Raw genomic sequence first — 23093 nt, forward strand, 5'->3', positions numbered from 1 at the left:
AGCTGGAGGCATCACGCTACCTGACTTTAAACTATACTACAAGGCTACAGTAACCAAAACAGCATGGTACTGGTACCACAACAGAGACATAGATCAATGGAACAGAACAGAGCCCTCAGAAATGATGCCGCATAGCTACAACTATCTGATCTTTGACAAACCTGACAAAAACAAGAAATGGGGAAAGGATTCCCTATTTAATAAATGGTGCTGGGAAAACTGGCTAGCCATATGTAGAAAGCTGCAACTGGATCCCTTCCTTACACCTTATACAAAAATTAATTCAAGATGGATTAAAGACTTATATGTTAGACCTAAAACCATTAAAATCCTACAAGAAAACCTAGGCAATACCATTCAGGACATAGGCGTGGGCAAGGACTTCATGTCTAAAACACCAAAAGCAATGGCAACAAAAGCCAAAATCGACAAATGGGATCTCATTAAACTGAAGAGCTTCTGCACAGCAAAAGAAACTATCATCAGAGTGAACAGGCAACCTACACAATGGGAGAAAATTTTTGCAACCTACTCATCTGACAAAGGGCTAATATCCATTTTCAGTTTTCTTATTTGAAGTTACACTCTTAGCTAAGAATGATAACACCCCTAGTCAATTATCTCTCCTGTTTATACCCTAATTACTGTGTCCTCTGCTACTGTTCGTGTAAATGTGCTGCTTGGAGGGATCTGGCTCTCTTTCACTTCCCATAATAAGAGTGGACAGTCAACCCAGATAATTCAGGACAAATGTTCCACTGGGGCCCTGAAGCATCTTGTTTGTTATTCATATTAATCACATTAACTACCTAATGGCCAAATCCCATTTTGTCCTGTATGGTATTGAGGCAATCTTAATGTTCTATTATTATTCTATGTAAATTCATTTGTACCTGATTAGTTTGACTGCCACAACGCAAGATAAGCATCATTCACTTAAAGAATTGGCAGGGTCAGAAACTGAACCTATTTTTCTAGGATATGGGTTCTACATCTTAAGGATTAATAAAAAAGTAAAACAGATTTGCTAAGCAGCAATCATATTTCCCCTATTGGTTTTATCCCTATGACAAATCAATAAAAACAACAGAATCAAGACAAATTGTACATATTCCCAGTTTTTAAAAAATACGTCTTCAATTCAGGGCTTCTCAATCATAGCACTATTGGCATTTTAAGCCAGATAATACTTTGTTTTGGTGATTGTAGAATGGTTAGCAGCATCCCTGGCCTCTGCCTACTAGATGCCAGCAGCACCCCATCTCCGCCCAAGTTAGGATAATCAAAATGCCTCTGGACATTGCCATATATTCTCTGGAAAGAGGGTTAAAATCACCTCCTATGAGAAACATGGCTTGGATTTTGTATTATTTCAGGAGGATATTAGTGTTTTTCACCTTCCAGCCCTTCAATTTACTATTATAGATGTGACCTAAGACTTTGTCTATGCAGACCCAGCCCTCATAACACTATTTTTTTTTCTATTCTATACACAGATAATAAATGTTATGAATTTGCAATCTGAGATATTAACCAGCTATTCTGGTCTGTTCAGTCACCCCACCAACCATCCTTGGACAACAATGTGAGAGGTGCCATTTACCAAGAGACTGAGAGGGGAATCTTTAACACTCAGCAAAGATACCGAAATCTATGTTCTTTGACTTCAAAGCTATCCTTGGAGGTTCAAAAACCAAGTTTAGATTGGCGCTTAAATCCCTTTAATGACTAAGACTTTATTGCTATTGTATTTGAAATAAGCAAGATAAATTTTGCCATCAGTTTGACATTTGCATTTCATGAGATGCTTGATGTATATAAAATCTCAGTGTTGCCAGACTTGCATAGCAATTCATATAAAACTCTATGCTCTCTTTATAAATTGAACATAATACAGATACTTTACATGAAATGAATAATTCAAACACATAATGGTTTTCTTGACCCTTTAATAGAAATTGACTTAGTTTCTAAAAGCAGGTTGATTGCTGTGGCTTTCTCATAAATCCAAATGCTACTCTTGTGTATCTATCTATTTTTTAGACTTCTTTTTGAAAATCCTGATATGTGACTTAATTTAATATAATTTGCACATCAATATCCTTAGACTATCCCTGCAGCTCTTGACTCAGTTCTTTGAGTTATTTCCTAATGTTTATAGGAATAGTCCATAAGCACAGTCTATAAGCAGCTACTCTGTGTGAATAATGAAGTGAACGAGAAACACCAACAAAGAGTGAAATATAAGTCCAAAGGCATATGCACCTGTTGGGTAGTGTTCACACTACAAATATGACAGGATAATTTTATAAGACTCTCTAAAGAAACAGACCTGATGAAAGAATAACCATTTAGTACTCTATGTAAAAAATAGTCATGTCTTTTTTCTTAGGTGCAGATACATATAAGCATGAGGTTAGAAACAGATGGACTTAAAACAAATGCATGAAGAGTTATACTTAATTATGTCTTTTCCATTATTTTTCTGGGATTTGATAAGAAAGACAAGTAAGCAGAGGAAAGAGGTAATTCATAAATTAAGAAATATAATTAGAAACAAATTTTGAAACATATACAACCTAACTGGCAATCAGGTATATGAAAATTAAACCAAGCTGCCATTTTTGTGACTACGAAATTAGAAAGAATGTATTCAGCTTGTAATATCAAACATTGATGACAGTTTCTCCCTAACTTGCATACATTTTTAAGGCATTATTAATTATTTATTTTGAAAAACAGATTGAGAATTGTTTAGAGAGCAATATATAACACACATTCCATTTTCAAATGTGCACATAATTTAATCTGACAGTTTTACAGTACTAAAATTCATCTTAGAGAATATGTTATGATTTCTGGGTCAGAGGCATGTTTTATCTTAATCCTTAAAATACAGTAGCCGCATATTTATCAAGAACCAAACCTAGAAATCTATTTTAAGCAAATAAAATCTGAGATACAAGAAAGCTATATAAATAATAATGTAATCACTGTTTATTAAAAAAATTTGAAAAGGCCAGGTTTACTACCATAGGGAAATGTTTAAGTAAATTACACAGAACATCCACCGAATGGAATATAGCTATTAAAATATATTTGGAAATTATATATGTCAAATGCATATGATATATGAAATACAAAATTATAATTAAAGAATAAAAGAAGAATATTTAGAAGAAAGAGAAATAGAAGGAGCAGTGTTTTTTTTTTTTTTTGAGACGGAATCTCGCACTGTCACCTGGGCTGGAGTGCAATGGCATGATCTTGGCTCACTGCAATCTCCGCCTCCCAGGTTCAAGCGATTCTCCTGCCTCGACCTCCCGAGTAGCTGGGATTACAGGTGCCCGCTACCATGCCTGGCTAATTTTTTGTATTTTTCGTAAAGGCGGGGTTTCACTAGCCAGACTGCTTTCGAACTCCTGACCTCGTGATCCGCCTGCCTCGGCCTCCTAAAGTGCTGGGATTATAGGCGTGAGCCACCGTGCCCAGCCGTAGCAGTGCTATTACAGCAAAAATGTATGCCTTCCCAATCCAGACCACAGATATGAAGTGCATGCAAAATGAAACACAGGAGGGATTTCAAGTATTCGCCATCTGAAAGACTCAGTCTGGTATTAATAAAAACAGACCGATAAGATTTTTACTTGCTTTGCTGAGAATTTCAAGACTGAGGAAGGAACAAGAGGAATGACTCACTCCTCAGCAGGATATAATATAATGCATTAAGTGCTTTACATTTTGCAAAGCAAGCTCCTTCACATTCAATGTTTCATCTCAATTTTGACCAATCTCATTAGTGAAGAACTGTTTCAGGCTATGCAAGTGACAGTGATCTTGGGAATAGGTGACTATACCATCTTAGTGGTCACAACAGTTAAGGAACGGAGTCTGGGTATAAAATAATATATTTTGCCAGACTTTGTAAAGTAGATTTCAAAAAGCTCAATATAACTAGAAGGTGAGAGAGAAAAAGAGAAGATGGCTTAAGAGGTTTATGGGGCAAGTGTGGGGGTGTCTACAAAGCTATATTCTGATGATGCAATTCTCACAGTGAGGAAGAATATGTGAGGGTGTTTAAAGAGTCATTGTGGACTGGGCGCAGTGGCTCATGCCTGTAATCTCAACACTCTGGGAGGCCGAGGCAGGAGGATCACTTGAGGTCAGGACTTTGAGACCAGCCTGGCCAACATGACAAAACCCTGTCTCTACTAAAAATACAAAAATTAGCTGGGCATGGTGGTTGGCACCTGTAATCCCAGCTACTCAGGAGGCTGAGGCAGGAGAATCACTTGAACCTGGGAGGTGGAGGTTGCAGTGAGCTGAGGTTACGCCACTGCACTCCAGCCTGGGTGACAGCAATGAGATTCTGTCTCAAAAAAATAAAAAATAAATAAATAAATAAATAAATAAAAATTAAGTTATTCTGACTGCTCACTGTGGCTGATGCATCCAGAATTTTTAAGTATATTGATGAACGGCAAAAGGAGAGACAAAGACAGGATAAGAACAGAAGAAGGACAAATGAGAATTACGTTAGTAACATTCAATCCTAAAATGTGCTGAGGTCTACTCTCTTACTAAGGATTAAAAAGTATTTCAAACCATGGAAAGGAAAGAAGGAGAAGGTCCCTTTTGTGGGTTTTGTGGTATAATTTTAACATATAGCAATCAGTGGCATAGCTCAGCGTTTTCTTTTTCTTTTTTCTCTTAGGTCTTCTCTATTAAGAAGAAAATTTTCAAACTGTAGAAACTAAGATAAACATAAGCAGGAAGGAAGTGGAGCCCAAGATTTAATAAGAAAGTAGTGGAGCACCTGAATATGTTTCTGTATCTGGAGACCATGACACAGGCCCATAGCCTGGAAGTTTTTAGAAACACCGAATTCCAGGACCCACCCTAGACTCCTGAATTATGATCTGCAGTTTAACAAGCCCCCCAGGTAATTCATATTTCAAAAGCATTGGACTCAACAATGGAAGTCTTCAGACTCTGGTGAAATGAAACAACTAATAGCTATAATTCCTTCAATGTTGTCAAATCTTTTAAGAACACAGCAGAAAGGCCTAAAGATGGGTAAATATCCCTACTTACCAAGAAATGTACATTCTAAAAAATTCAGGGTAATAATATTTTATACACTCATAGAAAGGAACATTTGTAGGGGTTTAAAATAATATGACCTTTCTGAAAAGTAATTTGGCAATAGACCAATACCAGTAATCCATTTCTAGGAATCTGCACTAAGGAAATAATGTGAATTGAAAAACAAACTAAGAAAATGCTGCAGGTTCAAAGATACTCATTTCACATTGTTTAAAATAATGAAAATTTGGAAGAATCTAAATATTTAGTGATAGAGAAGTTATTAAGTATAGCAGATGCCAACATGATACTGAAAGAATTTTCTTCTTAATGTACAAAAGCACTTGAATACTTGAATGCACATACTACAATGTCAAGTTAATAAATAAAAGCAGGAATAAAACTTTATACACCAAGATAATAATGATTTTTTCCTTATACTTTATAGTATTTTCTATGAAGAGCACATCTATCATAATCAGAGAAAAATAAACATTATTTTAACATATACATAACACATGTATAAAAGCCTGAAAATATAGCAAAATATTACCAGTTTTTGTTCACCCTCTATGTAGTGGGATAATCAAGTTTCTACACATTTCTGTATATTTTGCACATATTTATAGAACAAATACTAATAATTAATAATCATATTTATAATCAGAAAATATCTTTTTTCAAAGGGAAGCCATAATATTTTGCATAAATTACCCCCAATACTTAACAACTGTGTAAGAATTTTGAGATTGGCATTTGAGGGAACTCATTACTTAGAAAGTGCTTTCATTAGGCTGGGTGCGGTGGCTCACGCTTGTAATCCCAGCACTTTGGGAGGCGGAGGCGGGCGGATCACGAGGTCAGGAGATCGAGACCACGGTGAAACCCCATCTCTACTAAAAATACAAAAAATTAGCCGGGCGTGGTGGTGGGCGCCTGTAGTCCCAGCTACTCGGAGAGGCTGAGGCAGGAGAATGGCATGAACCCGGGAGGCGGAGCTTGCAGTGAGCCGAGATTGTGCCACTGCACTCCAGCCTGGGCGACAGAGCGAGACTCCGTCTCAAAAAAAAAAAAAAAAAAAAAAAAAGAAAGTGCTTTCATTTTGGCAAGTCACTGGCTCAATAAATACTTACACAGCAATGGATATTTAATTAAGGCTATTATAATCAGAGAAGTGCATAAAGCAAAGGAATTTTTAGAGAATTAAAAGACCTTGTCCAAAAGATATTGATAAATGGACTCATGTCAAACCGAAAGGAGGTTTCTGATGTTATGCCAAGTGGTTTTGCTTTGTGAAGTGTTTTACTTGGATGATGACAGAGGCATGTTTAGCTCATATGACTGTGATGCAACCCTAGGAAAGCTAGCAAGAGGCTCTGTAACAGAATCAAAATCAAACATCTCAGATCAATTGAATATGATAAATACAATGGAAAAAATTTAAATAGTAAAATAAAATAGATGGTTTAAAACATTTATGACTACAAGTTATCCTTGTTTGCAGATGATATGATGTTATATTTGGAAAACCCTAAAGACTCCACCAAAAATCTATTAGAACCAAAAAACAAACTCAGTGAAGTTGCAGGATACAAAATCAACATACAGAAATCTAGCATTTCTATATGCCAAGAGTGAAAAATCTGAAAAAGAAATTGAGAAAATAATCCCATTTATAATAGCCACAAATACAGTTAAATACCTAGGAATTAACCAAAGAAGTAAAAGATCTCTACAATGAAAACTATAAAACACTGATGAAAGACATTGAGGAGGACACCAAAAAACAGAAAGATATTTCATGTTTATGGATTGGAAGAATCAATATTGTTAAAATGTCCAACTACCCAAAGCAATCTATAGATTCAGTACAATCTCTATCAAAATAGCAATGATATTCTCCACAAAAATAGAAAAAAATCCTAAAATTTATATGAAATCACAAAAGACCCAGAATAGCCAAAATTTTTCTGAGCAGAAGAACAAAACTGGAGGAATCATATTACTTGACTTCAAAGTATGCTACAGAGCTGTAGTAACCAAAACAGCATGGGACTGGCATAAAAACAGACACACTGACCAATGCAACAGGATAGAGAACCCAGAAACAAATCCACACACCTACCAAACTCATTTTTGACAAGGATGTCCAGGACTGAGGAAAAGAAACTCTCTTCGGTAAATGATGGTGGGAAAACTGGATATCCATATGCAGAAGAATGAAACTAGACTCCTATCTCTTGCCATATACAAAAATCAAATCAAAATGGGTAAAGACTTAAATCTAAGACTTCAAACTATGAAACTACTTCAAGAACCCATTGGGGAAACGCTCCAGGACATTGAACTGGGCAAAGATTTGTTGAGTAATACCCCACAGGCAAAGGCAACCAAAGCAAATATGGACAAATGGGATCATATCAAGTTAAAAAGCTTCATCACAGCAAAGGAAACAATCAACAAAGAGACAACCCACAGAAGGGGAGAAAATATTTGCAAACTACCCATCTGACAAGGGATTAATAACCAGAATATATATATAAGAAGCTCAAACAACTCTACAGGAAAAAAATCTAACAATCCGGTTTTTTAAATGGGCAAAAGATCTGAATAGACATTTCTTAAAAGAAGATATACAAATGGCAGACAGACATATGAAAAGGTGCTCAACATCATTGATCATCAGAGAAATGGAAATCAAAACTACAATGAGATATCACCTCACCCCAGCTAAAATGGCTTCTATCCAAAAGACAGGCAATAACAAATTCTGGTGACGACGTGGAGGAAAGGGAACCCTTGTTAGTGGGTTGTAGTGGTGTGAATGTACAACCACTATGGAGAACAGTAGGGAGGTTCCTCAAAAAACTAAAAACAGAGCTACCATATGATCCAGCAATCCCACTGTGAGGTATATAACCAAAATAAAAGAAATTAGAATAAATTGAAGAGATACCTGCACTCCCATGTTTGTTGCAGTACTGTTCACAATAGGCAAGATTTAGAAACAACCTAAGTGTCCATCAACAGACAAATGGATAAAGAAAATGTGGTATATATACACAGTGGAGTAATATTCAGCCATAAAAAAATGAGATCCTTTCATTTACAACATGGATGGAACAGCAGGTCATTATGTTAAGTGAAATAAGCCAGGCACAGAAAGACAAACTTCTCATGTTCTCACTTATCTGTGGGAGCTAAAAATTAAAACAATTGAACTCATGAGATAGAGAGTAAAAGGATGGTTACCAGAGTCTGTGAAGGGTAGTAGGGAGGAGGGCTGGGGTAGTGGGTAGGTGGGAGTAGAGATGGTTAATTTTTCTAACCAAAGATATAAAGAATGAATAAGATCTAGTATTTGATAGCACAACAGCGTGACTATAGTCAATAATAATTTAATTGTACATTTTAAAATAAGTAAAAGAGTACAATTGGATTGTTTGTAATACAAAGAATAAATGCTTGTAGTGATTGATACCTCATTAAAATAAAGACAAAAAAATAAAAATTTATAACATTCACAAAGAGAACATCAATATATTTATCTATTTAGAAGTAAACAACTTTAATGTCAAAAACTATCACAAACCAAAAAGGCAAAAACAAGTGTGTGGGAGGAGTGAGAATGTGCTACAAAATGATGTGAGCTAATATCATTATTATACAAGGAGTTCCAAGATAAACTTTAAGACCCCAACTAGAAAATAACCCAAGGATACAAACAGGCAACTTACATAAGTAAGAATGACTAAGAAAAAGATTCAAACCCACTAAAAATTTTTAAAAATGCAAATGAAAATTGATAATCATGATTTTTCCACACTGATAAAAAAAAGGCAAGTATAAAAATGTGATCAGTTCTTCATTTGGGGAAAGGTAGGGTCAGACAAGCTACCGATGACAGCATAAATGCCACGTGAAATTTGGCCATGAAAATTGATGGGGGTCCAATCTTTCTGAGAAAGTATCATACTTAAAAATGATCACCATTTTTGGCCCAGTAATTCACTTACAGGAATTTTTTCTAAGGAAATAAGCAGAGATCCAAGAAATACACAAAGATGTTAGCACTGCAACATCTTTGTGCAACATCTTTGCCGGTGGTTCTCTGCAAACCAGGAAGTTTCCTCACGGAATCAGATTGGCCAGCTCCTTGATTTTAGATGTTTAGCTTCCAGAACTATGAGAAATAAATGTCTGTTGTTAAGCCACCTAACTGATGGTATTTTGTTATAGGGCTGCAAGTCAAGACAGGGGAGCGGGGGGTGCGGGGAGAAATAGAGACAGAGAGAGACACAGACAGAGATGGAGGGAAGCAGGTTTTCCTGAATTATGGGGTTTTATTTTCTTTTTCAGAAATTTCTATGTTTTTACAATGAGAATATCTTCAACAGATATTTTCAACAATGAGAAAAAACAGGCTAGTCAAACACAGATAATAATAAAAATGGCAACTAACATTTATTTAGCATTTACTATGTTCTAGAGATTGTGTTGCCTTTGGTGAATTTTGTTTTACCTTCACGACTCTCTCAAGTAGTTACTATTATAATCCCCATTTCACAGTCTCCTAACCACTCTGAAAACAAAAACAAAGACAAAAACAAAAAAACAACCTTTTTTTTACATTTTAATCTTGGTTTTCTATTTTTTTTTTTTTTAATTTTACTTTAAGTTCTAGGATACATCTGCAGAACATGCAGGTTTGTTACATAGGTATACATGTGCCATGGTGATTTGCTGTACCTATCACCCCATCATCTAGGTTTTAAGCCCTGCATGCATTAGGTATTTGTCCTAATGGTCTCCCTCCCCTTGCCCCCCACCCCCTGACAGGCCCCGGTGTGTGATGTTCCCCTCCCTGTGTCCACGTGTGCTCATTGTTCAACTCCCACTTATAAGTGATAACATGTGGTATTTGGTTTTCTGTTCCTGTGTTAGTTTGCTGAGGGTGATGGCTTCCAGCTTCATCAAAAAACAAAATTGACTCTTGAAATACTTGCTTTATGGATAAGACTTGGAATAGTACTTAATAAAAGTATGTTGAATGAATATGTCTTAATCAACCGTACTAAATTCAGTAAAGTTACATATCACACCCTTGGCTTAGATAAAGAAAAAAACAACAAAGAGCAAGGAAGACCCGGCTTAGCATTGCTTATGCTCTCAGTCAGCCTTGGGTGTCTGGGAAGGAATGGGGCTCCTTATACTTTGTCAGATTCTTCGTTCGTCTGACAGGAATGCTGAGTAGATGAATTTTCCTTGGAGTGGAAAATACGATTACTTTTCCGCTGTGGTTCCTTCTACCATTGAAATCGCTTTACAAACTGAAAAACTGGAATCGAGATCTCATTTATTATCTGTGGTTTCACATTGCAAAATCACTGTGAACTTCAGAGCCAAATGCTTTTTTTATTTTCCTTTGAATTTCCATTAAAGGAAGATTTTCTTAGAAGCAGATTGAGAACTTTAAATTCTTTGCCAGGGATGAGAGAGACAAAAGACACTCACTGGCTGAATTTCACATCTAGTCCTGAAGCTTTGTCTGTCAAGAGAAGAGGCGATGCTTTTCTCTTAATATCAAAAAGGAAGGAAATTTTCTTCAGTATTCCCTGCCACCCAGAGAGGAGACACGATGACAGTGGCAGTTGTAAGACTCAAGAGCAGGCACACAAGAAATGTGACTTTCTCCATTTTCCATAAATCAACTTCATATAGGATTCTGAAGCCCCATATTTCAGGCTGGCAGAATGTGGATTTTTAAATTTTATGGAGTTTAAAATTTTCTTAAACTTTGGTTTATTCATTGTGAGGCATTTTTGTAGTTTTCCACCTTCCTTTTCCTCTAACCTACGTGCGCGTGTGTGTGTGTGTGTGTGTGTGTGTGTACATTCTAGGCCATTGGCATACAAGCAGTACAAGTATGTGTGTGTTGGGGATGCTGACCTGTGTGGCCCTATCTCTGCAGCCCAAACTAGGCTTCCCATGAAGGCATGTCTGGGGAGGCAGTTAGCCCTACGCCAGACCTTCAGGTCCCAACAGGCTCCATCACATCAAACCGACTCCTTAACTGCTCACCCAGTGTCCATCTCTGCTGTTCAGGCACCTGCTGTTCAGAATGACTGCTGGGTGAAGTCATTCTCTTTTGAGGTGGCCTTTAAGGGATGCCCTTTTCTTTCTCTGTTTCCCTTAAGCCACTCTGCACCTTTTGCAGACCCTCTTCCACAGATTTTAACACAAATCAAGGAGTCTTATAGACCATAATTCTTTCATGCCCATCCTGAGGTTCTGTTATATAAGAAAGCTCAATGGGGCCCACCTGCCTCAATCATGAGAAATAAGGCAAAGCAGAAAATGCAGGTGGAAAGATTATCCAGCCACTTGAGTGAAAAGATCTTTGGGATTTGAAAATCTGGGTGTAATTTATATATATATATTTTAAGTTCTAGGTTACATGTGCACAATGTGCAGGTTTGTTACATATGTATACATGCGCCATGTTGCTGTGCTGCACCCATTAACTAGTCATTTACATTAGGTTTATCTCCTAATGCTATCCCTCCCCACTCCCCCCACCCCATGACAGGCCCTGGTGTGTGATGTTCCCCTTCCCGTGTCCAAGTGTATAATTCTAAGCAGTCCCACTTGGTGTATGGCATGGTAGACAGACATTAACTTTGAGAAGCTTCTCCATTGGTATCTTGATGAAGGAACCAGTGAAATGTCATAGCAGCCCTAGCAGGTAGAGATTATTCCAACAATTTATTGACTATGTCATGTTGCTTTCTTTTGGCTTGTTTTTATTCTCGCTTTGTATTTAATAGAACAGGTATCATAAATGGACTAATCACAAAACTGTTTTGTTTGGTTTACATTTCTCTTGTCTAAGGTTTTTTCCTCTTTCTTCCTTTTTTGTTGTTTCTAATATTGTTTTTCTCTTAAGTTTCAAATTACTTAAGCTTGGTGTCTATTCTCCAGTTCCCCTTAGTTCTCACCATTCCCCATTGACTTAAAACAAGATGTTTCTTGTTTTAAGCAGGTAACTCTCTGCTTGGCCCCTAACAACATTTGAATTTTCAGGCCTTGATATTACTTGATTTTAATAAGAAGCTTTATCTTTTTCAGAAACTGTTATTTTGGTCTTTATTTTTCTTCCCAGAAGTTTGCTATTAATATATTTTTAATTTCTGTGTTTATATTTTTCTTATTTCTTTATAGTTTTGTTGTATTTTCTCCAAGAATGTTCTTGTAAAATCTCTACCTTAAGTAATGCACTAAACTTTGACTTCTGAGTTAATATGTAATTGATTTTTGTGAATGCTTCATGGGCATAAGAGAATAATGTGTATTTTTGTTTGTAAGAAATAAATATCTATAAATACCTTTACACTGAACTTGTTTATTACACAAATTTTTGGTTATGACTTGTCAAATTCTGCAAGAGATGACTATGTTTTCTACTATTATATTAATTTTATCAGAATCTTGAATATCTGAGAGTCTTTATGTATTTCATAGCTTTATTGTTTGGTATTTAAAGTTTTCAGAATTATTATATTTTTGTGCATTGCATATTCATCATAATATAGTATACCTCTTGAGACAAGAGAGTTCCTTTGACCCTTTCACAGGACTTGCATCAGGGAAGTGGCTCACTTACTTGGCCACCACCTGCAATCAAACTCCTTGTGGAAGGGGGAGCATGCAGATGAGTGGGTGCCAGGGCAAGTGCTTCTGGGCTTTGGCCCCATGGCAGCATCTGGGGTATGTTAAAATTAATGCTCTTGTAGCAGTTGCTGTCTGCAGATGGCTAAGTGTTAACCAGCTCAGTGAAGAGTCAGGGTGACAGCCTTTTACACCCTGCCTTCTTGGTACCCAAGTTCTTGTTTGGCATCCAGGAAGAATCAGGTCTTATGAATGGTTTGAAAGGTGATGAACTCAGATGATTTTATTAAGTGGTGGAAGTGGCTCTCCACAGAAGGGGAGCTAAAAAGGGGATGGTGTGGGAAGAAGGGGATCTTTCCCAGAAGCCCAGTCAGAGACAGCCGGGCTCCTCTCTGAAATTGTGGCATCTGAAGTTAAGCTGCATCTATCCATACTCTCTGACACTCTGTTGCTTCTTCTCCTCTTAATGTTCAGTCACTTGTCCTCCTCTCTCCTTCTCTGCCACACCACTCTGCTCCTCTGCCGGTGGAGTTTGGGGGTTTTATGGGTACAGGATAGGGGCATGGCAGGCCAGGGTGGTTTTAGAAAAAGCAACATTTGGGTGGGAAAACAAGGATAACTGTTCTCATTTAGGGCTGCGGTTTCCAGGCTTGAGGGTGGGGTCTTTGCAAGGGAACTGCCCTCTTCCAGCCCGTATTTTCTTGCCTCCTGCCTGTATCACTCTGGCCCATTTCAGGCTTATGGTTTTAGGCTATATTTTAATTGGTATTAATATTGCCACTGATATGGTTTGGCTCTGTGTCTCCACCCAAATCCCATCTGGAATTGTAATCCTCACGTGTTGAGGCAGGGACCTGGTGGAAGGTGACTGGATCATGGGGGAGGTTTCACCCATGCTATTCTCCTGATAGCGAGGGGAGTTCTCATGAGATCTGACGGTTTCAAAAGTGGCAGTTTTTCCTGTGCTCTCACTTCTCTCCTGCCACCATGTAAGATGTGCCTTGCTTCCCCTTCGCCCTCGACCATGATGGTGGGTTTCCTGAGGTCTCCCCAGCCATGCTGAACTGTGAGTCAATTAAACCTCTTTCCATTAGAAATTACACAGTCTCGGCTGGGCGCAGTGGCTCATGCCTGTAATCCCAGCACTTTGGGAGGCCAAGGTGGGCAGATCACGAGGTCAGGAGATCAAGACCATCCTGGCTAACACGGTGAAACCCCGTCTCTACTAAAAATACAAAAAATTAGCTGGGCGTGGTGGCGGGTGCCTGTAGTCCCAGCTACTCGGGAGGCTGAGGCAGGAGAATGGCGTGACCCAGGAGGCAGAGCTTGTAGTGAGCCAAGATAGCGCCGCTGCCCTCCAGCCTGGGCAACAGAGTGAGACTCCGTCTCAAGAAAAAAAAAAAAAGAAAAAAAGAAATTACACAGTCACCATAAGTTTCTTTATAACAGTGTGAGAATGGACTAATACGGCCACTTTATTTGTCTTCATTATCTTTTCTTTTGTTCTTGTTTTCTTGCAAATGCCTATCTTTATTTTAAAATAATCCTTGTTATTTTATTTTAGGTATTAATCTTTTATTTTTAAATTCATTCGAGACTACTTTTTTGGATGTGTTGTTGAGATGCTTTAATGAGATGTTACAAAATGCAAAAGTGCTTCCTGTTGTGCAAATGAAATCAGTGCTCAATAAATGTTAGTTTCCTATATTAATTCTTTGTTTTCTTTCTCAGAGTTCCATCAAGGGTAAGACTGTATTTTTAGGAAAACCAGACTGGACTGAAATGTAAGGAAACTCTAATCTACTAAATTGTGTTGCAGCTGGCCTATTTGGGATGGTAATATATTAATACCATTTCTGAGGAGTACTGGAGGTCTAAAGAAATGGGAGCTATTGAGCAAGAATTTGTTAATACTTTTCCCTTGGTATCCAGGACAGGGGCATTTCGTTTCTAGACAATTAGTAAGATTCTATAGACAGACATATCCCTCATGAATATTTCTGTAGAGCTACACATTTATACATCCTATAACTGTGTCATAAAATTGCATACCTATAAAAGGAACGGAAATGAAAAAATGCAACAATAACTTCAGGGAGAGACTAGTTAGCTGTTTTTTTAAGGACATTATGTGGAGATTTCTTGATTGTGGTGATGGGGTCATGTTAATAGAGTCTTTTTCGATTCCATTTCTATTTAAAATAGATAGGCTAACCATAGAGACCAATTCTCAACGTATAGTACCAATTAATTCGGTTTTACAGCACACTGCAGTGCAGTAAAAAGAATCTGACATAGCAAAATCTGCCTAATTAGAATCTGGGTCAGTTCATATAGGAGTAGATTTTCTACCCTATATTTAAGAAAAGTCTTTTTAAAACATTTTTTGCAATAGGCATATTTTATCAGATTATATGTTCATTGTAATATTCAGGCCAGTTCCTTGATAACTGCAAGTTACTACTCCCATCTGAAAGTTTCCTATAATTTCTGCTTTGGCTAATTGTTTTAATAAAATAGTTCTTAATAAGTTATTAAGATCAATAAACTGACTCAGGGAACAATCATGGAAGAAGTCTAAGTATTCATCTAGTTCAACCCTCTCACTTTACAAATGAGGAAGAAGAGGTCCAAAGAGATTAAGTAAGTTGCTTCAGGCCAAAGAGCTAGTCAGTGTCAGGGGCTACACTGGAATCTATGACTCTGATTGTCCAGTACATTGATTCCACTAGTAATGTGGAATGTATTTTAGAATGTAAATAAAATGTTTTCCTTGTAAACCATTAAAATAGAAGAGGAAGAGCTGTGAGCATTGAATGAAATGATAAATGTAAAAACCAGTAGTACATTAACAAGTACTTGTGATGTACCCAGTAAAAGTTATTCATGCTCGTATGTCTTCCCTCTAATTAGAAAAGTTATGATGATACATTCCAGATATACTCATGATTCTGTTTGAGAAGTGCTACCAGCACTAACGAGACTAGCACCTGTATAACATTCCAAGATCCCATACCATTTCCCACCAAATTAACTTTAATTTAATATTTAATGTTTCAGCATATTTCTTTTTGATTTCTTTGTAATTATATATGTACATATCCAAAACATTATATTATTTTATATGCTTTAAATCCTATATAACATGCTATTATGTATTTGGCCAACTGCTCTTTTTTACATTCTGCATTATGTTTAGGGGATTTATTTAGGTTGATTTAATTACTTCTAGCTTATTCATTCCTTTTCATTGCTATACAACATTCAGGTTCATGAAGATTCACAATGTAATCACCTGATCTTCTATTAATAGTCTTTTATAGGTAGTCTCCTACTTTTTACCATACAAACAATCCTGCCATAACATTTGTGTATGTTTCCTTGTACATACGTGCAAGAATTTCTCCAGGGTATAGTATTAAGAATGTAATTGCCAAGTTGAAGATATATGCATCTTCAACTTAGCTAAATATTGCCAAACTACTGTCCAAAGTTGGTTATGCCAATATAGATTCCCACTTGCAGTATGTAAGAGATCCTGTTGATCTACATCTCTGCCAAATCTTGGAATTGTCAGACTGAAATTTTTAGCAATCTGAAGGGTGTGAGATTACATCTTATTGTGATTTTAGTTTTCGTTTCCTTAGTTAATAGTGTTAACAAATCCACTGAAAAGGAAAAAAATGTTTTAAATTAAAGAGACTTTATTGCAGCAAGCAGTTTGCAAACCAGGGAGATGCAGCCTTCAGTACAAAACAGAGGTACACTCCGCCAGAACAAAGACAGAAGTTGCTTTTTATAGAGAAAGTTGTCACCCAGGTTTCTGCTTGTCTGCTATGTAAATAAGGGGTGGCTGATTATTTGTTCTGATTGGTTGATGTTAAGATTTATCACAGGTCACAATCTAGTGGTTAGGTCCAGTGCCAGAATCTATGGTTAGGTCTGGGAACTTTCTGGCAGTGTTGATTGAGGCAGTGTAAACAGGAACAGATAGCTATGAAAGTCCCAAAGTTCCCCTAGCCTGTGGTTTTTTTCTGAGAATGCAGGATATGTGTGTGGTCTCTAGTCAGCAAATGGACACTTGGCTGCATTTTGAATTTAAGCCCAATTAGTCACTCGGGATCCACCTTGAAGGATTGGCTGTTTTGGAGTTGACAACAGAAAGGATAACCAACTTTTCACATTTATTGGCCTTTAGTGTTTTCTTCTTTTTTGAATTGGCCATTGGTATTTGTTACTCATTTTTAGTGGATTACTTACATTTATTTCATATTGAGTTTTAGGAATTTTGAAGAGTATATAGTCTGGTAATTACTCCTTTGTGGGGCCTAATGTGTGAAAATATCCTCCGCCAATTTATGGTTTGCCTTTGAGCTGTCTATGTTGTCTTTTGTTGTGAAGAAGTTTTAAATTTTAATATTTATTTGTCTTCATATTTGGGTATTTTTTAAGAACTCATTTTCCATGTTAAGGTAACAGAAGTATTCTCTGACATCTATAAATATAAAATGTTTACTTTTCATATTTCTGCCTTTGGTCCACCTGGAATTCATTTGAAAACACTGGCTGGAGTAGGACTCCAAGTTAATTACCTCCTATTAAGTTAATACATCCTATTGAGATAGAACCAAATTTTTCCAGGACTATTTCTTGATTCATTTCCCCCCTGCTCTGTAATGTGATATCTATGTAATTCTGTTCCTTGATTTAATTAATTCTATTTATTTGTTTATCCCTGGCCTAATACCATGCTGTCATGATTTCTGTAGTTTTATAATTAATATCTTAATCTCTCGTAGGGCTAGTCACCCTTTATTCTAGTTATAGTGTGAATGTTGACTTCTCGTATTAACACAAGCAAAAGTTTCAGACATGTTTCAGACCTCATGAAAGAATGTCAGATAACTAGTCAGTACGGGGTTGTGGGAAAAGCATGGAGTAGTGACTCAGGGACCATGAGAAGCGGTGCAATATTCACAAACGCTCTGGGGTTCAGTTTCCTCATCCTTAAAAATGAATTAACATGGATTGGCTTGTAAAAGTTGCTATTTTGAGATAGCGAGGGCAGCAAGGATGATGGAAAAGAGGAAGGTTTTTACAAAACAAGGAAGTTCTCCATTTTAGGGGACCTCTATGGGTAGGTATCTATAGCTAGAGAGGGCACAAATGGGCCTCTGGAAAGGACAGACCTGGCAGATCGTGTTTAAAACATCTGCAGAGAAGCGCTTTCCAATTGGAATATAGATGGCTTATCTGCTGCTTAATGAGAAAGAATAGAATGTCTCCATGGATGGGCTATAGAGTGAGCTACTTAGCTGTAATATGAAACAGAGGTACAGCTATAAGAATCTAATGGTTTTGGAGGCCATAAGTTGAATTAAATATCTATACATTCTTGTGTTTATGCAGCTGGTCCTTGAGATTTCCTTTCCCTAGGAAAATAGCCATTGTACCTCACACAGCTGACAGTGTGTGTCTTATAAAACCCGACAGTGGGGATGCCACCTACACAATCCAAGGAAGGGAAGCACTTTGGTCTTTATGATGCGGTGGTGGAGAGTATTAATAGCAAATGCGATTCCCCCGTTAGAGCTTCCGTGACAAATTTTACCATATATAGAAACTATTGACCATCTTATTTTCTTAAGGGCCTAATTGGTTTCTTTATTTGAAAGCTACAGAGCCCAGACCAATGTCGATACTGTTAACACCACTTTAACAGCCAGCTCTGTATCAACTCAGGGTTCCTACTGATGAGTAGAGAAAAATGAGACAGAATTCCCAGCAATGTGTATCAAAGAAAACTGAAATTTAAAAGCCATTTCTGGCCTGGCATGGTGGCTCACGCCTGTAATCCCATACTTTGGGAGGCCAAGGCAAGTGGATCACTTGAGGTCAGGAGTTCGAGACCAGTCTAGCCAACATGGTGAAACCCCATCTCTACTAAAAATACAAAAAGTAACTGGGCATGGTGGTGAATGCCTGTAATCCCAGCTACTCGGGAGGCTGAGGCAGGAGAATCACTTGAACCCGGGGGGCAGAGGTTGCAGTGAGCCGAGATCGCACTATTGCACTCCAGGCTGGGTGACAGAATGAGACTCTGTCTCAAAATAAATAAATAAATAAATAAAAGCCATTTTGTCCTCCTTTGAGGGCCTACGAAAAGGTGTTGAAATCTTATAAATTAAAAAATAAATGAGGTCTATAAATTGCCTATAAAACACCTAACCTTTATTGTCTCACTTGATACTTCCAACAAACCTGTGAGATAGGTCAATTGTCTTCATTTTATAGATATGAAAATAAGGTACAGATGAACTTGCATAAATGATCAAGTTAATAAAGCAGAGCTAGGATTTAAACCCAGGTGACTTCTCGAAAGGATGAAATCTTGACCACTAGGTGTTGCTTCCTGTGTGAATTAAAAAGCTGTTGGCCTTTTTTTTTTTTTTAACTTTGTGCAATTTTTAATGATTTTTATTCCTTTTAACATATCCAACATCCTTGTTTTTATTTCATGGCAATGGTGTTGAGTTGTGAATGTTCTAATAGAGAAGCCAGTCTAGCAGTCTGAAGTCAAACTTGCCATCAATGTTCAAACAGTGAGAAAGTGTTATGGTTTGGCTCTGTGTCCCCACCCAAATCTCATGTTGAATTGTAATTTCCAATGCTGGGGGCAAGATGTGGTGGGAGGTTATTGGATCATGCGGGTGGATTTCCCCCATGTTGTTCTCATGATAGTGAGTTCTCACGAGCTCTGATGTGTTAAAAATATGTGACACTTCCCCCTACACTTTCTTTCTCTCCTGCCATCATGTGAAGAAGGTGCTTGCTTCCCCTTTACCCTTCCACCATGATTGTAAGTTTCCTGAGGCCTCCTCAACCATGCTTCCTGTACAGCCTGAAGAACTGTGAGTCAATTAAACCTCTATCTTTATAAATTACCCAGTCTCAGGTAGTTCACTAGAGCAGTGTGAGAACAGATTAATACAGAAAGTATCCTCAATTTTTGGTGCATTAATTTTACATTCGTATAGTTCCCTGAGCTTTATTCCATAATTTCACTCACTGTTCTGTGTAGCATTTGTGGGATACTTCTACTAGACAGGAGGCATGTTGAGGGCAAAGACTGTCATTTTCTCTGCTTTATACTCCCAGGAATTAGCACTGTTCCTGATACATAGCAGGCACTTAATAAACGTTTGCTGAGTGAATAATGAAGGGAAACTCCACCTTAAATTCTTTTCAGATTCTTCATTTTACCAATAATATAACTGGGGCAGAAATCAGCAAAGTCGACTTACCAAAGATCTACACTTACTGTGTGGCAGACACAAGGCCACTCGAGTCCAGAATCTATTCCTAGTGCTGTTTTCTCCATGGATAACTAAAATCTATGAGTACAAATAGAAAGAAAGAGAAAATCTGGCTATAGAGTGAAAATTGCAGATATATTCTGTTACCTAGCGACATCATAAGAAGTGTTTCAGTTTCATCTCTCATAAAAACAAAGGACACCATTGTTAGTATCTGACTCACATCAGTGCCATGACAACGCAAGGTGTCTCAGCACCTGGAAGAAACCAGCAGCATTAGTAAGTGTTCCCATTATAGAACCACTAATGAGGCAATTTGTTAAACCAGCATCCCCCTGCAAACCAAAACCAGACAAATGAGCTGGTATATTTGAAGGTTCACAAAAAAAAAAAGTTCTCATTAGAAGTAGAAATGAGTCTATGCCAGGTATTTGTGACACATTAAATTAATCTGAGGCAATCATCATGACTCATCATCAAATGGAAAACCTAGGATATCCGGCCTGTTCTCCTGGAAAAAGTGGTTGTGAGGGCGCCAGCAGGTAGGATGGTTTTATTTGGGAGGACTCTCCCTTCTCTTAATTCACTGAGTAACAATGCATGACCAGTAATATTTTCAAAGGAACTATAAGGAAATTGTGTTGATACTTATGTTCCGGTATGATGAATTAGCAGATGAAGTAATTTCTTAACCTGACACTCAAGTCTTCTACGATCTGATGGCCACAAATGCCTCTGTACCCCATAATACTCATTTTACTGAGAGAATATCTGCATCTCTTTACTCATGCTGTCTCCTACCTTGCCAACCTAACCTCCTCCTGTGCATCCACCTATAAGACCCCACCCTTGGAAATACTGGGACTTACGCCCTCCTTGTACACTCAGTACTGACCTAGATCCCAGCTTCAGCAACTCTAGCAACACTGCCCTTAACCTTTTGCCTTTGGAAACTTGGCAGCATCAGCTTCAAAGGATCCAAACCCAGGCTCAAGTCCAATGAGTCTTCTCTGGTCCTGTGCCTGAGCAGCCCAGCTGGCACAGCATGGGTAGAGACCACCTGTATCCCATCAGCTTCCCAATCCCCCTTCAAAGTACTTAATAAATGTGTGCTGCTAGGTGATGTTGTGACACAGAGAGGGTTTTGTCGGATAGAAGAATGCTGCCACACATCTATTTTTACTTGACTTATTTAACAGTTTGGAAGGACATGCACAATTGCTCTACACAGTATAGATCTGGCCACCCAAGAGATGGCTCAGACTCACCAGGGGACAGGGGGCAGCCAGTGCTGAGGAGTGCCTGCCTTTCTGCTCCTGACTACACTGTGTCCCAGAAAATACATTTTCTCACAGCCAAAAAGCAAGCAGTCACATCCCTGAAAAATATTTTTCTTAACTCTGCACCTAGAAAATCATTTGAAGGACGGTGCTAGCAAGGACTGCTAGCTCTTACAGACAGGTGACCTCAGAGAAGAGCAGGGGACTGAGGGGGGTGGAAATCCTGTGGTCTAAGTCTTAGCTTAGACTCTAATTGAGATGATAGAACTGTTACTTAACTAGCAGTTTCTTTTTGTCTCTTCTTTTGGAAAAGAAAATCCACCCTATTTGACAGATGGGCAAACTAAAGATAAAATCAATAATATATGTGAACTGACTATGGGACTGCAAAAAGCACAATGGATTGGGACATTATTGAGAAAATAATAACTGTTGCAGAAAGATATGGAACTTCTTATCTTTCCAAAAGTCCAAATGTGGCCGAACAGGGTGGCTGATGCCTGTAATCCCAGCACTTTGGGAGGCCGAGGCAGGCGAAACACTTGAGGTTAGGAGTTCGAGACCAGGCTGGCCAACATGGTGAAACCCCACCTCTACTAAAAATACAAAAATTAGCCAGGTGTGATGGCACCCACCTGTTGTCCTAGCTACTAAGGAGGCTGAGACAGGAGAATCACTTGAACCTGGGAGGCAGAGGTTGCAGTGAGCCTAGATCATGCCACTGTACTCCAGCCTGGGTGACAAAGCAAGACTCTGTCTCAAAAATAAAAAATAAAAAAAGCCCAAATGCCTTATGAAACTTCAGACAGTGATCATAATCTTTAACATTTTTTAAAGGGTTTTACAGAGCACTTTTACATAAATTATGCTGCTTAATCCTTACATTGACAGCAAATTATGCGTGATTTTTTCCATTTAATAAAATGAGAAAACTGAATTCCAATGAGGTCAATCTACTTAAGACAGCTCAGCTGATTTGAAGATATTAACTGAAGTCTTTTGACTCTCATTTTCTTTTTACAATACTACTGTTTCAAGAAAGGGGTTGCAGAAAAAGTTGCATTAAAAGCATTACATTTAATACTTTGTTATTTGTGCTGGACAAAAATGTCCTATGGGCATATAATATCCTCAGATCCCTTTCATAAACCAAATTATCCTTGAAAATTATTAAAAGATTGTATTCAGATTCATGTATCTGTTAGGATGATTAATATTTCCTACAGAGGTTATTAACTACCATAAAGAACATTTCCACCATTTTGCTAACTAAATAGACTTCATTATGAAAACAAAAATGATATACGGAATTAGATGGCAGCTTTAATAATTACAACTAAAACCATATGTAAAGATGTAGATGAAATAAATCTAAATGAAATCATTTTTCAGGCAGGTTGTATGAAACATCAGTAGCCTTTTAAGAATAATAGGTTTGCTTGATGATGGTTCCTAAATATAGGCTCATTAGGTGTCTTATTATTGACGAGTAAGAATATAGTACAAATCTTAGAATACTGTGTATATTTTTAAGTATAATTTTTTAATTAATAAAGTACATTTGGTATTTGAATGAGTAAGGTCAGGGCTAAGGGATCTGTTTTGCTCATCACATTAAAAAAAAAAAGATTATTCATCCATTCCCTGTCCTCAGGGAGAGTGAAATATGGGAAAATTAAATGGTACTTGGCAGATGACATTTCTGAAGCCTGGTAACAGAAAATGGCAGAATAAACATTCACAG

The 23093-nt window shown here is 37.6% G+C and overlaps 1 long non-coding RNA gene across 2 annotated transcripts in view; it reads right to left on the reverse strand.

Annotated features, from left to right (window-relative positions):
- The window catches only part of LOC134733214 (uncharacterized), a 101249-nt gene extending 81062 nt beyond the window's left edge, over window positions 1-20187 (reverse strand). For both annotated transcript variants that reach the window (XR_010116737.1, XR_010116738.1), the window contains exon 1: window positions 20075-20187. This is a non-coding gene — a long non-coding RNA (uncharacterized lncRNA). The remainder of the gene's footprint in view (window positions 1-20074) is intronic.
- Window positions 20188-23093: the final 2906 nt, after the last annotated feature.

This window comes from Symphalangus syndactylus, chromosome 2 (assembly GCF_028878055.3).
Source record: "Symphalangus syndactylus isolate Jambi chromosome 2, NHGRI_mSymSyn1-v2.1_pri, whole genome shotgun sequence".
Lineage (NCBI taxonomy): Eukaryota > Metazoa > Chordata > Mammalia > Primates > Hylobatidae > Symphalangus > Symphalangus syndactylus.